Genomic DNA, 13,331 nt, shown 5'->3' with positions numbered 1-13,331 from the left:
CACTTTCTTTTCGATGCTTGCCATCCACAGTGCCTTGGCATACACCCTGCCAAAGGATAACATAGCCTATACTACTAAAAAACAGTCAAGATTTTCAGATGACATCTGGAGACTGACTATCTTCTCTAATGATCGCCTTATTTCTAGCTCTGTAACTGGGCAGTACTACAACAATCTCTGAATAGCAAAGGAGAAAGCCTGTGGACAGTAATTCTTCCAATACATCCTACCCTATTTTCTCCAGTGATGCAGATGTGTGTACATACAAGAAATCCTGTCTTCATTCTTCTGCAAGAGTTATGTTTAGCTCCCAGCCACCACAAGAAGCACACACACAACTCTCCCTGGCCTTGCACCCTGCATAGAAAAATTCATATGAATGCTCGTTATGACCATCACCTAGCTGACTCCAAGGAAATTGGGATTCTACTATATTTCTACATAATCAATGATATTTCAGGATGCTCTGCTTCTAGTGCAGCTGTAAAAAAGCAGCTTTAAGACGGACAAAAGAAACACCTCCCACTGCAGTTAAGAGTTTAAAGATCTACAATAAATAATTATCAGGTCATCAAATGTGTTTTGTAAAGAGTATATCTTGTTTTCCTAGTCATACACATATCAGTATTAAGAAGTTTCCATTGTTATATATCAACTTCAGAACAGTTAGCAACAGGTACCACACACAACTTTAATGTAGAATGCTATGACTGACTCCCATATAGGTCGTTGGATTAGTTTCCAATACTGACACTGCAGTGCAGCATAAAAGGTGCGTTGCACTACTGAGTGTGCTGTCCTTCTGAAGAGCTTTAAAACCAAGGTCCCATCCCCTGAATTTGTTCATAGGTTCATAGATTCATACTAGGCTATCTGCCCTAGGGTATTTATAAGCCTAGCCAGAATGTGTTTGGCTTTCGCCACCCATTTTAAATTAATTTTGCTATGCCCTTTTTCGAGGTTAGTATACTGTGCCTTTGTCTAACAGTGACACAGAAGTGATACCCGGGTTAAACCTATGATCTCCCATCCACTCATCAAAATTCCTCTTGAGGAGAGTCAATGAGGGACTCTGCCTAACCTGGACTGGGATTTTATTCCAGAGTGAAGATCAGGTAGATGGAAAAGATCCCATGGCACTTAGCAAAAAAAGGAGGTGCCGTTCCACAGTTCCCTGGCCAAATTATCTCTTGTTAGTCCAAATACCACCATGGGTCTCCCCTGCAAACAGGCCATTGGTCTAGTGGGACTAACCCAGTAAACAAAGCATAAACAAAGAATACCTTGTGCCTATATCACCTCCCATGTTTAACTACCTGCTCTTTAACCACTTCACTGACATTAATGTACACGTAAAGTTCATTCTCACTGAAAATGTTGTTCATAAAATATGTCATATTGAGAAAGCTTTAGCACTTGCATATTTGCAGTTGCTGAAGTGCTTTAATACACTTGAAAATGAGGACTTCTCAAATACCCCAAAGCAATATACATTTGTTTAAAAAGCAGATGCTTTAAGGGGAAACCAACCTGGATGTTGCACTGTCACCATTTTCACTGCCATCATTTCAGACAGCTAGTTTGTAATGAAAGCTAATTCTCACTTTAAAAGCTGTGCGCAAAATACGACTTTCTCAGGAAGCTTTATCACACAGAAATTAACAGGTATTTAAAGGAAATTATGAGAACACTCTAGAAAAATTGCATATACCAATTTAATAAAAGTGGATTTGGTTTTAAGGCAAAATGTTTTTATGAAAGTCTGTATTGCCATCTCTTTCTTCTCCCTAAATGTTTATGTTAGATGGTTTACATGAATATTACCCATAAGCACCAGAATTATGGGTTTTTGATGCAGGGGTATCGGGGCTGGAGATGCATTAGAAATGGAGCATGGCCAGCTCTGTTGTTGTAGAGATAAAGACCTGACTGCAAACCAGGTGACCAGAGTTCGATAAGCAGGCCAGACACCTGGGGGAACACAGAGGTGACATGACTTTGCCGGCATGAGTCTCCATGTGGGATTGCATGCTCAGGATGCATGGAACCCTACAGAAAAAATGCTGGTTTCAAGGAGATTAAGGTTGCTCTGGCACATTATACCACTTACAGGTGTGAGTGACACATCCTCACTTTGCCCAATTCACACTAATTCCTGTGCTTGCTTCTGAGCACGTGTAGTGGGGTTAGGACCATAAAAAGAAAAGAAAAATAAATGGAGCATAGTCCAAGGAGCAACTGCAATCTAGTCAATGGGTGATCTATGCATGCACTACCTGCTGCTGTGGTCCCCACTCATCTGTATTACATGTAAAGGAATGAGGGCTCTCTCTCCTGGGGGTGTTTATCCCAATATTACTCCCCCATCATTAAATGTTTCATGAAAGATGAAGACAATTATCAGACACTATTCAGAAGGGATGACAACAATATTCTCACCAGTCCATAGGATATCAAAGTTGGATGGAAGAAGTACTTCAGGAAGTTTTAGAATGAAGAAAAAACCCACAGAAGCTACACTTCCCCACACAGACCCTACAATGACACAGGAAGAAGAATCTACCCTAGCAGAGTTAAGAACAGAACTAAGGAAAATGAAGTCAGTGAAAGCAGCAGCCTCAGAAAAAGTCATAGCAAGTGTGATCAAGATGTTGGGTATAATTGTAAAAAATTACCCCTTAGGGTGTCCATGGCATGGAAGGAAAGCCATATCCCAGGTGACTGGAGAATAAGCATTCCAGTGCCACTGTAAGAGAACAAAGGGGACATTTGCAACTGTGGACAGTACAGAGATACTAAATTCCTGTCACACTGCATGCAAGTGCTGGAGAGGGTGACTGACACATGAATTATCAAAACAGTAGAAACTAAGATGGGAGATGAACAGTTTGTATTCAGATCAGGGTGCAATATCATTGATCCATTTTTTTCAGTGAGGCAGACAGAGGAGAAGTTACAGATGAGAAAGAGTCCAACTGGGCATTCCTAGAAAATGTACATGACAAAGTCTCAATAAAGCTGACTTGGGCAGTCCTATAATGATTCAGAGTCCAGGAAACACTAGTAGAATTAGTGCAGATCATATGCAATTGACCTAATGACACATATACAAACAGAAATCAGACTTACAGACAGGATCCCAGTGGGAGTGTGTATACAAAATGGTTCAGTTTTAAGGCTACTCATCATGTTCATACTGGTGATGGACTACATTACCAAACAGTTCTGAGGGGACAGATCAACAAAGCTGCTGTAAGCAGATGATAGAGCACTACACACATACTCTGAACATGAACTTCAGTAAGTGACTGAGGGTTGGAATGCAAAAAGTACAGTTGTGTACACTTACCATAAATGCAGATGTTCGAGTGTATTCACTGTTGCAGTCATCACATTTCATAGGTTCATAGGTTCATACTAGGCTATCTGCCCAAGGGCATTTATAAGCCTAGCCCATAGTTATGTGGCTTTCACCACCCCTTTAGTTTGAATAAAAACTATGCCTATCATTTTTCTGTGCCTCTGTCAAGCAGTGACACTGAAGTAATCCCTGGGGTATATCTGCAATCTCCCATCCATTGGTCAAGATTCCTCTTGAACAAGGCCAGCGAGGTGCTCTGCCTCACATGTACCGGGATTTTGTTCCACAGCATAGGGAGTCTCTGGGTGATGAATCTGTCCCTCCAGCACGTTCTATTTATAACCGTGTCAAGGTTTAAGTCTCCCGCCCTTGTGGTTCTGAGGGATCTAGATTTTTTGAGGTGAAGCATATTCATCAAATCTGAGTTTGACATGGCCTTATATGTCAGGCACAGGTCACCTCTGAGCAAGCGGTATGAGACTGAATAGAGCTGGAGTTCTTTCAGTCGGGCAGCATAAGACATATTTTTGAGACCCTTTATCCTTTTGGTGAGGAACTTTTGGGGCCTTTCAAGCTGCATCAGGTGTCTGGTCAGATACATTCCGAACGGGGCATTGTACTCAATCATAGGTCTAATGAGTGACGAGTACAGGGGGACGATGACCTCCCTTGATCTAGATGTGAATCCCTTCATGATCAGGTGGGCAATATAGAAGGTTTTCCTAACTACTTTAGCAACATGAGTGTCAAACGAAAGGCTACTGTCAACTTGGGTCCCCAGATCCCTGATGACTTTTTCTGTGCTCAGTGGATTGCCACCTATATGGTAGCTAGGGGTAACCTTGTTTTTCCCGAAGGGTATGACTATGCATTTTTTGGCGTTTAACTTCAGGCCATGGCTCTGGCACCAGTTATCCATTTCTGTGAGGCCCTTCTGGAGGATATCTGTGTCAGATGTGTTTTCGACTATGGCCAGTTTGCAGTCATCTGCAAACTTTGTCAGCCATAACCCTCCTGTGTTTGCTTGTACTTCAGAAAAGTAGATGCCGAACAAGAGTGGACCCAGGACTGAGCCCTGTGGGACACCACTTGTGACAGGCTTTGAGTCTGACATGGCTCCAGAAACTCTGACCCTGTGGGTTCTGTCACTTAGCCAGTTTGCAACCCATCTTGTGATGTATGGGTTTACATTCAAGCTGATGAGTTTTTCGATGATACCTGAGTGGGGTATTGTGTCGAAGGCCTTTGCCAGGTCGAGGTAGGCTGTATGGACTGCCTTTCCCTCATCAATGGCCTTGGTGACTGTCTCAAAAAAGTCAACAAAGTTTAAGAGGCAGGATCTGCCTTTGACAAAGCCAAACTGGGTTGGATCCAAAGTCTGCAAGTTCCCTATGTCTTTATTTATGAGTTCCATTATGATCCTCTCCATGGCTTTGCAGATAAGGCTTGTCAAGCTAATGGGGCGGTAATTTCCAGGGTCTGTGGAGGCACCGCCCTTATGAAGTGGGACCACAGTCGCTGCGCCACTCCTTGGGTACGTATCCTGAGGTGAGGCTAAGATTAAATAGCTGTCCTAACTGTGGGTTTAATTCCTTGTTGAGTTCATGAAGCACACAGCTGGGGACACCATCCTGTCCCATGGATGCTGTGTTTTTTGCCTTAGTGAGGGCAGTTCTCACCTGAGCGTTGGAGATGTTTGGGGGCTACAATCCTCTGGAATAGATATCTCTCCTTTGGGGGAGGGGAGAAGTTTGCACTGAACCTGTCAGCCAGTATGTTAGCAATGTGTGTAGGTTCAGTAATTTTCACATCATTTTGAACTAATTCTGAGCATATCTGGGAGTTTCCTCCTAGGTTTCTAACATAGCTAAAGAAGGCCTTATGATTGTCTTTAGAGTCCTTGGCGATTTTTCTCTCAAAATTTGCCTTGGATGATTTTATGAGAGCTCTTAGTTTTTTACTTATAATGATCAAAGGTGTCTTACCTTTCAAGGATTTTGCTCTATCTTGTAGTAGCTTCCTCCTTTTGTTGTAGAGCTTGTTTATGGCTGGGGTCCACCAGACTGGACGCTTGCCTTTGGTACAGAAAGTCTTAGTTTTGTTTGGGATTGCCTGATCCATGCAGTCCTGTAGGTGCTGGTAGAAGGCATTTGTAAGTGATTCAGCGGTTTGAGTAATGTTTACCACTGGCTCAAGGGCCTTAAAGGAGACCACACTAGTTTTTAGAAGTGTGAAATCGGCTTTTGAGAAGTTTTTCACTGTGGTCTTTTGGGTTATCTGCTTGCAGGTAGCCCTCAGTCAGCCTGATTATCAAAGTCTTGGGTCCTGCGTCAGTTGCTGTCTCATCTTCCTTGATGTCAGGTCATCAGGGGTATAAAGCATGCAGCCGACGCCATTACATCAGTTTTTCTTGCCCCAGATGTCAGGTGCTCCCAAAATGGTAAACAATTATATACAAGGTTATACATTCAACAAAAAAGCAAATACACCAAAAAGCTTTAAGCATAGTAAATAAGAATAGAGGAACAGTCAATAGAAGTCAGGGGGCTGGAGGGAGGGTAACCAGGACTGCAACAGTGAATAACTCTAACATCTACATTTATGATAAGTGTACACAACTGTACTATGTTCTTCATGTTTCACTGTTGTAGTCATCACATTTGTGTAGATTCCCAAAGCTAAGAATCGGAGGAGGTAATTAGATAGCATTAGGACCAGCTATAAGGCCCTGCAAGACTGCAGTGGCAAAGCCAGCTCTAGATTTAGAAAAAATTGGCAAGTGGTAATTCTTGGTGAAGGTATGTACAGAACTCGAGGTAGCAGCTTCTAGGATGTCCCTGGTAGGGACACCTCTGAGAAAGGCTGTAGAGGTAAATGCAGCCCTGGTTGAATGTAGTCTTATCCCCTGTGGGGTAGGTTTTCCATGGTGCTTATAGCAGAAATGAATGCAGTGGCCTATCCACTTAGAAATGGTTTGCTTTGAAATGGCCCTCCCCTCTGCCCCTGCAGCAAATGCAACCAACAGCTGTTCAGATTTCCTGAGAGGTTTAGTCCTGTCCAAGTAAAATCTAAGTAGTCTGTGCATGTCCAAGTAGTGCAGTATTTGTTCCCCTTTGTACTGTGGATTAGAAAAGAAGGTTGTCAAATGAATGGACTGCATAAGGACCACAATGGATACCGCCTTGGGCATGGAGGAGGGATTGTTCATGAGGACACCCTGTTCACATGAAAGATGATGAAAGGCGCCACTACCATGAGGGCCTGTAATTCAGACACACTTCTTGCTGAAGTGATGACTAGAAGGAAGGCTGTTTTCCAAGAAAGGAATTTCAACTCTGCATTTGCAGCTGGCTCAAAGGGAGGTAGAGTGAGCTTTTCCAATACAAAGTTAAGGCCCCAGGCTAGAGTAGGGGCTCTACTGGGTGGTCTTAAGTTTTTGGCACCTCTGAGGAACTGCTTCAGCAGTGGATGAGAGAAGAGGGGAGGTTCTGTATTGTAATGAGCTGAAATGGCTGAGGCATGAATTTTGATGGAGGAAAAGGAAAGGCCCTTGTAAAGCATCTCAGTTAAGTATTGAAGAATCAGAGGTAAATTGGGTGCTGCTGTGCCCAACCCCCGAGTTTGGTTCCAGGAACAGAAACTTTTCCATTTTTCAGCATAGGATTTTCTAGTACTAGGCCTCCTTGCCTCCAGAATGACATACATCACTTGCTTACTGAGGGATGGTAACGGAGAGATCAGGTAATTAGCCAGGCTGCCAAGTTCAGGGTTTGAAGCTGTGGGTGCACAATCTGGCCCTCCTGCTGGGACAGTGGGGTAGGGGTCTGAGGTAGGTGTCATGGTGCCAGCAGTGGCATACTGCGCAAGACGGGGTACCCGTATTGGCGTGGCCAGTCTGGTGTAATCAGTATTGTCCTTGGTTTGTCCTGTTTGATCTTTAGTAGTACCTTAGACAGGAGAGGCAGAGGGGGAAAGGAATAAACTGATAGGTTTTTCCAGGTGAAGGACAGGGCATCCACTTTCCAAGCTTGTTTGTGAGGAGTGGTGTACATAATTTGTCCAACTGGTAGTTCTGAGTGGAGGCAAACAGGTCTATCTCTGGGCTCCCCCATTTGTTTCTCAACATGTTGAATATCTTTGGTTCCAGTTTCCACTTGTGTGGGTCCATGAGATTTCTGCTTAGGTCGTCTGCCAATGTATTTAGCTTTCCTGGCAGGAATTGAGCCTGTAGGTGCACTTGGTAGCTCAAGGCTGTGTTCCACAGAGCTATGGCTAGTGTGCGGAGAGGGTATGAGTGGGCTCCTCCCTGCTCGTTTATGTACCACATAACAGTGGTGTTGTCCATCTTTACCAATAATTGTCCTGGAAGAATGTGGTCCTTGAAGGCTGTCAGAACATTAAGTACAGCTGACATTTCTTTTTGACTGATATGCAGGTGCATTTGACTTGGGTTCCATTTGCCCTGAATGCACTTCCCTGCCAAGTGAGCCCCCCCCCCCCATGCATAGTCTGATGCGTCTGTTGTTAGGGTTTTGGCGGCAGGGGGTAGAGTGAATGGCAGTTGCTTGGTTTTGGTGGCAGGCCTCTGCCCACCAAAGGAACTCTATCTGTAGACAAGGTATGATAGGAATCATTGATTCTAGATCCTGAGAATGTTGACACCATAGGCTTTTTAGATACCACTGTAGTTTCCTCATATGCAGTCTCGCATATGGAATTAATAGAACGCAGGAGGCCATGAACCCCAGGGCTTGCAGTATTTTCCTTGCAGATAGAGGAGTCTTAGTGGCCAGTAGTTTGAAGTAGGCTGTCAAATTAACTTGTTTCTCTGGTGTGAGGTAGGCTATCTGGGAAGTTGTATTCAAGCTTGCTCCCAGGAATACAATTTGGTGGCAGGGTACAAGATGTGATTTAATTTTGTTTATGGTGTACCCCAGACAAGTTATCAGTTTCTTTACAAATGCCAGATTTAATAGTACGCCCTGGCTTTATGCCTGAATTAGACAATCGTCCAGGTATGGGTATATTTGAATATTTCTTTGCCTGCAAAATGCAATGACTGGAGCTAGGCACTTGGTGAATACCCTGGGCGCAGTAGATAAGCCAAAGGGCAGTGCAGAGAACTGACAGGTTCATAGGTAGGTACTAGGCTATCTGCCCGAAGGCATTTATAAGCCTAGCCAGAATGTGTTGGCTTTCGCCGCCCCCTTAGATTAATTCCCTGTGCCTCTGTCCAGCAGAGCCACTGAAGTGATCCCCGAGGTAAACTTTCTGTTTCCCATCCACTCGTTAAGATTTCATTTGAAGAGTGCTAGCAAGGAGCTCTGCCTAATGTAGATTGGGATCTTGTTCCAAAGCATGGGAAGTCTCTGGGACAGGAATCTATCCCATCAGCACGTCCTATTTATTGTTGTGGTGAGGTTTAGATCCCTACAGCGTGTGGCTCGAGGGGATAAGGTTTTCTTTAGGTGGAGCATGTCCATCAATTCTGGGTTGGACATGGCCTTGTATGTCAGGCAGAGATCACCTCTGAGTAGGCGGTATGCAACAGAGTACCGCTGTAATTTCAGTAATAAAGTCTTCAGCCATTCTTATAATTTGTTTTTTAGGCATAGGGGCCTGACCATGCAGTCTGGGCATCTGTTTTCTAGGCATGGATCGAGTTTTAGGCTTTGAAGAAGAAGATGGCATCGGTTTAATATGCAAGTCCATAGGCCTGAATACACCCTTAGAAGCCGGTGCCTGCACAGCGGCTCCGGACCCATCCAAGGTAGAGACATAGTACAGTTGAGTACCTACCATAAATGTAGATGTTCGAGTGTATTCACTGTTGCAGTCATTACACTTGGGGTTATCCTGCTGGCAGGTGATATGCAGTTGGCCCGAGTTCCAAAGTCTTGGTCCGGCATCGGCTGCCGTCGCCTCTTCCCTGACGTCAGTGCGCCAGGGGTATAAAAGTTGTAACCGACGCCATTTTCTTCAGTTTTTCTTGCCCCAGATGTCAGGTGCCCCCAGATAGGAAGGCTGAAAAGATAAAAATATGCCAAAAAAAATGCATATATTACTATAAACATTTCCTTCATCTACAAGCAAATACACCACATAGGTTGTATAGAGTTGAGAAGTACAGAAAAGTCCCATCAAAGAAAGGGGGATGATGGGCGGGTAACCTGGACTGCAACAGTGAATACACTCGAACATCTACATTTACGGTAGGTACACAACTGTACTATGTTTATCGTGTTTCACTGTTGCAGTCATTACACTTGGGTAGAATCCCAAAGCTGAGGTTGGGTGGCTGGGTCTAAATTGGACTGGGAGAGGCTAACAGGCCTTGCAGCACTGCAGTGGCAAAGCCTGCTCTGGATTTAGAGTAGAAAGGTAAGTGGTAGTGCTTGGTGAAAATGTGCACTGAGCTCCAGGTTGCAGCTTCTAAAATGTCTTTGGTTGGTACTCCTCTGAGAAAAGCTGCTGAAGTGGCTGCTGCTCTGGTAGAATGAGGCCTAATGCCCTTAGGCACTGATTTGCCATGCTGTGCATAACAGAAGCGGATGAAATGTCCTATCCATTTTGAAATTGTCTGCTTTGTAATAGGCTTTCCTTGTGACCCTGCAGCATAGGCTACAAAGAGATGTTCAGTTTTTCTGAAGGCTTTTGTTTTGTCCAAGTAGAATCATAGCTGTCTGTGTATATCCAAAGCGTGCAGAAGTCTCTCCCCTTTATTCTGGGGATTTGGGTAGAAGATAGGCAAATGAATGGTTTGGTTCAAGGCCACACTGGAGACCACTTTTGGCATGAATGTTGGGTTTGTCCGAAGAGTAAACCCTGTCCTGATGGAAAATGATGAAAGGTTCCACAGCCATTAATGCCTGTAACTCTGAAACTCTTCTTGCTGAAGTAATTGCTAGGAGCACAGCTGTTTTCCATGATAAGAATTTTAGATCAGCTGTGCTGGCTGGTTCAAAAGGAGGCAGTGTGAGTTCTAAAACAAAGTTGAGATCCCAAGTTGGTACTGGTGCTCTCCTTGGGGGGGGGGGGTCTTATATTTTTTGCCCCTCTGAGGTACTGTCATAGTAGAGGATGTGAAAAAATAGGGGGGTCCATATTGTAATGAGCTGAAATGGCAGAGGCATGGATTTTAATTGATGAATAAGGCAGTCATCCAAGTAGGGATATATTTGAATTCCTTTTAGTCTGCAAAATGCACTTACTGGTGCCAGGCATTTTGTGAAGACCCTGGGTGCAGTAGATAAGCCAAAGGGCAGTGCAGAGAATTGATCATGCATTGAACCTGCTACGAATCTGAGGAATCTTCTGCAAGTTTGTCTGATTGGGACATGCAGGTATGCCTCCTTGAGGTCCAAAGTAACTAGCCAAGCCTTCTTGCCCAGCATGGGCAGAAGTTGCTGTAGCGTTAACACTTTGAATTTTGGAACATCCAGGAAAGTATTTAGGATTGACAGGTCCAGTGTTGGTCTCCAGGCTTTGTCCTTTCTGGGTACTAGGAATAGTCTTGAGTAAACTCCTTGTCCCTGTTCTTGCTGTGGAACTCTTTGAATAGCTTCCATGTCCATAAGAGCAGCAATCTGTTTTTGGGCCTCTGCCCATTGGTTTTGTGGCAAGTCTGGCATACCTTTTGATTTTGGAAGTGCGTGGAAGTGGAACCTGTAACCCTGAGAAACAATATTCAGTACCCATTGGTCTTGGGTGATTATGTGCCAATTTTTTGAGAAAAGTGCTAGTTTTCCCCCTAGGGGAGCTGCCAAAAGGTAAGTGCTTGGCATTTGTAGAGGGAAGTCATTGGGACTGTTTCTGATCATCACCAACATGGGGACTCTATGCTCCAGACCAGAAGTGTATCCCTCACTGGTAAGATCAGACCATAAACTAATCTCACTGGATATTCACATCCCGACCCCACCCCCTGCCCAGAAAACCACAGTGAAAAACTTCTCTAAAGCAAATTTCACACTCCTGAAAACTGAGGTGGAATCCTTCAAAGCCCCCGGGCCTGTGGAAAATACGGCCCAGACCGCAGAATCCTTTATAAACGCATTCTATGAACATCTTCAGGAATGCATGGATCATGCAATCCCAAATAAAACCAAGACCCAATCCTCCAAAGGCAGACGTCCTGTCTGGTGGACCCCAACCATAAACAAACTATACAACAGGAGGAGGAAGCTACTACATGATAGAGCAAAATCCCAAAAAGGGAAGGCATCTCTGATCAGTATTAGCAAAAAACTACGGGCACTCATAAAATCGTCTAAGGCCAGCTTCGAGAGAAAAATTGCACAGGACACTAAGGATAATCACAAGGCTTTCTTTAGTTATGTTAGGAACCTGGGTGGGAATTCCCAGATATGCTCAGAATTAGTCCAAAATGACAAAAAATACACCGAACCCACAGACATTGCCAACATCCTAGCTGACAGGTTCAGCGCAAACTTCTCCCCACCCCCCACCAAAAGGGCAAATATTTATCCCAGCAGAGTGCTGCCCCCCTGACATCTCAGATGCACAGGTAAGAGACGCCCTCTCCAAAGCAAAAAAACACAGCATCAATGGGACCAGACGGTGTCCCAGGCTGCATCTTACATGAACTCCAAGAAGAGCTAAACCCAAACATAAAACTACTGTTCAATCTCAGCCTTACTACAGGATATGTACCCAAAGAGTGGCGTACAGCAACAGTGGTCCCTCTCCACAAAGGTGGTGCCTCAACAGATCCTGGAAACTATCACCCCATAAGCCTGATTAGCTTGGTCTGCAAAGCTATGGAAAGGATCATCATGGACCTCATAAATAAAGATATTGGGGACCTACAGACACTGGATCCTACCCAGTTCGGCTTTAAGGGCAGATCCTGCCTCTTAAACCTGGTCAATTTCTTTGAAACCATCACCAAGGCCATTGACGAGGGGAAGGTGGTCCACACAGCCTACCTGGACCTCGCAAAAGCCTTCGATACAATATCCCACTCGGGCATTATAGATAAGCTCACCAGCTTAAATATAAACCCCTATGTCACTAGATGGGTTGCAAACTGGCTCAAGGACAAAACCCACATGGTTAGAATTGCTGGAGCCATGTCAGACTCCAAATAAGTTACAAGTGGCATCCCACAAGGCTCAGTCCTGGGACCTCTCTTGTTCGGTATATATTTCTCGGAGGTACAGGCCAACACGGAAGGACTGTGGCTGACCAAGTTCTCAGATGCCTGCAAACTGGGCGCCATAATCGCCTCTCCAGCCCACACAAGCATCCTCCAAAAGGGCCTCATAGAAACAGACAACTGGTGCCAGAGCCATGGCCTCAAGCTAAATGCCAAAAAGTGTATAGTCATCCCCTTTGGCAAAAACAAAGTGCCCACAAATTACCACATAGATGGTAATCCATTAAGTACAGAATAAGTAATTAGGGACCTGGGGACTCTAGTTGATAGCAATCTCTCATTTGACAACCACGTGGTCAAAGTGATTAGAAAAACATTTTATATAGCCCACCTAATCATGAAGGGATTCACATCTAGATCAGGGGAGGTCATTGTGCCTCTTTACTCATCCTTCATCAGGCCCATAATTGAGTACAATGCCCCTTTTGGGATGTACCTTACCAGACACCTGAAGCAACTGGAAAGACCCCAAAAGTACCTCACTAAGAGGATCAAAGGGCTCAAACAGATGCCATATGCTGCCCCGTTAAAGAAACTCCAGCTCTATTCAGTGGCATACCGCCTGCTCAGAGGCGATCTGTGCCTGACGTATAAAGCAATGTCCAACCCGGAATTAATGGACATGCTGCACCTCAGAAAATCCAAATCCCATCGAGCGACGCGCTCGAGAGACTTGAACCTCAGCACTGAAATAAATAGGACATGCTGGAGGGACAGATTCATAACCCAGAGGCTCCCTTCACTCTGGAATAAAATCCCAGTCCAGGTTAGGCAGAGTCCCTCATTGACTCT

General features: G+C 44.5%; 1 protein-coding gene across 1 annotated transcript in view; it reads right to left on the bottom strand.

The window, feature by feature from the left end:
* Positions 1 to 13,331, bottom strand: part of SIPA1L2 (signal induced proliferation associated 1 like 2) — a 2,064,602-nt gene that overhangs the window by 976,297 nt on the left and 1,074,974 nt on the right. The window lies entirely within an intron of this gene.

This window comes from Protopterus annectens, chromosome 1.part1 (assembly GCF_019279795.1).
Source record: "Protopterus annectens isolate FY-2018-M chromosome 1.part1, PAN1.0, whole genome shotgun sequence".
Classification (NCBI taxonomy): domain Eukaryota; kingdom Metazoa; phylum Chordata; order Ceratodontiformes; family Protopteridae; genus Protopterus; species Protopterus annectens.
Note: the sequence above shows the minus strand (reverse complement) of the source record. Positions and strands in the feature narration are given on the sequence as shown.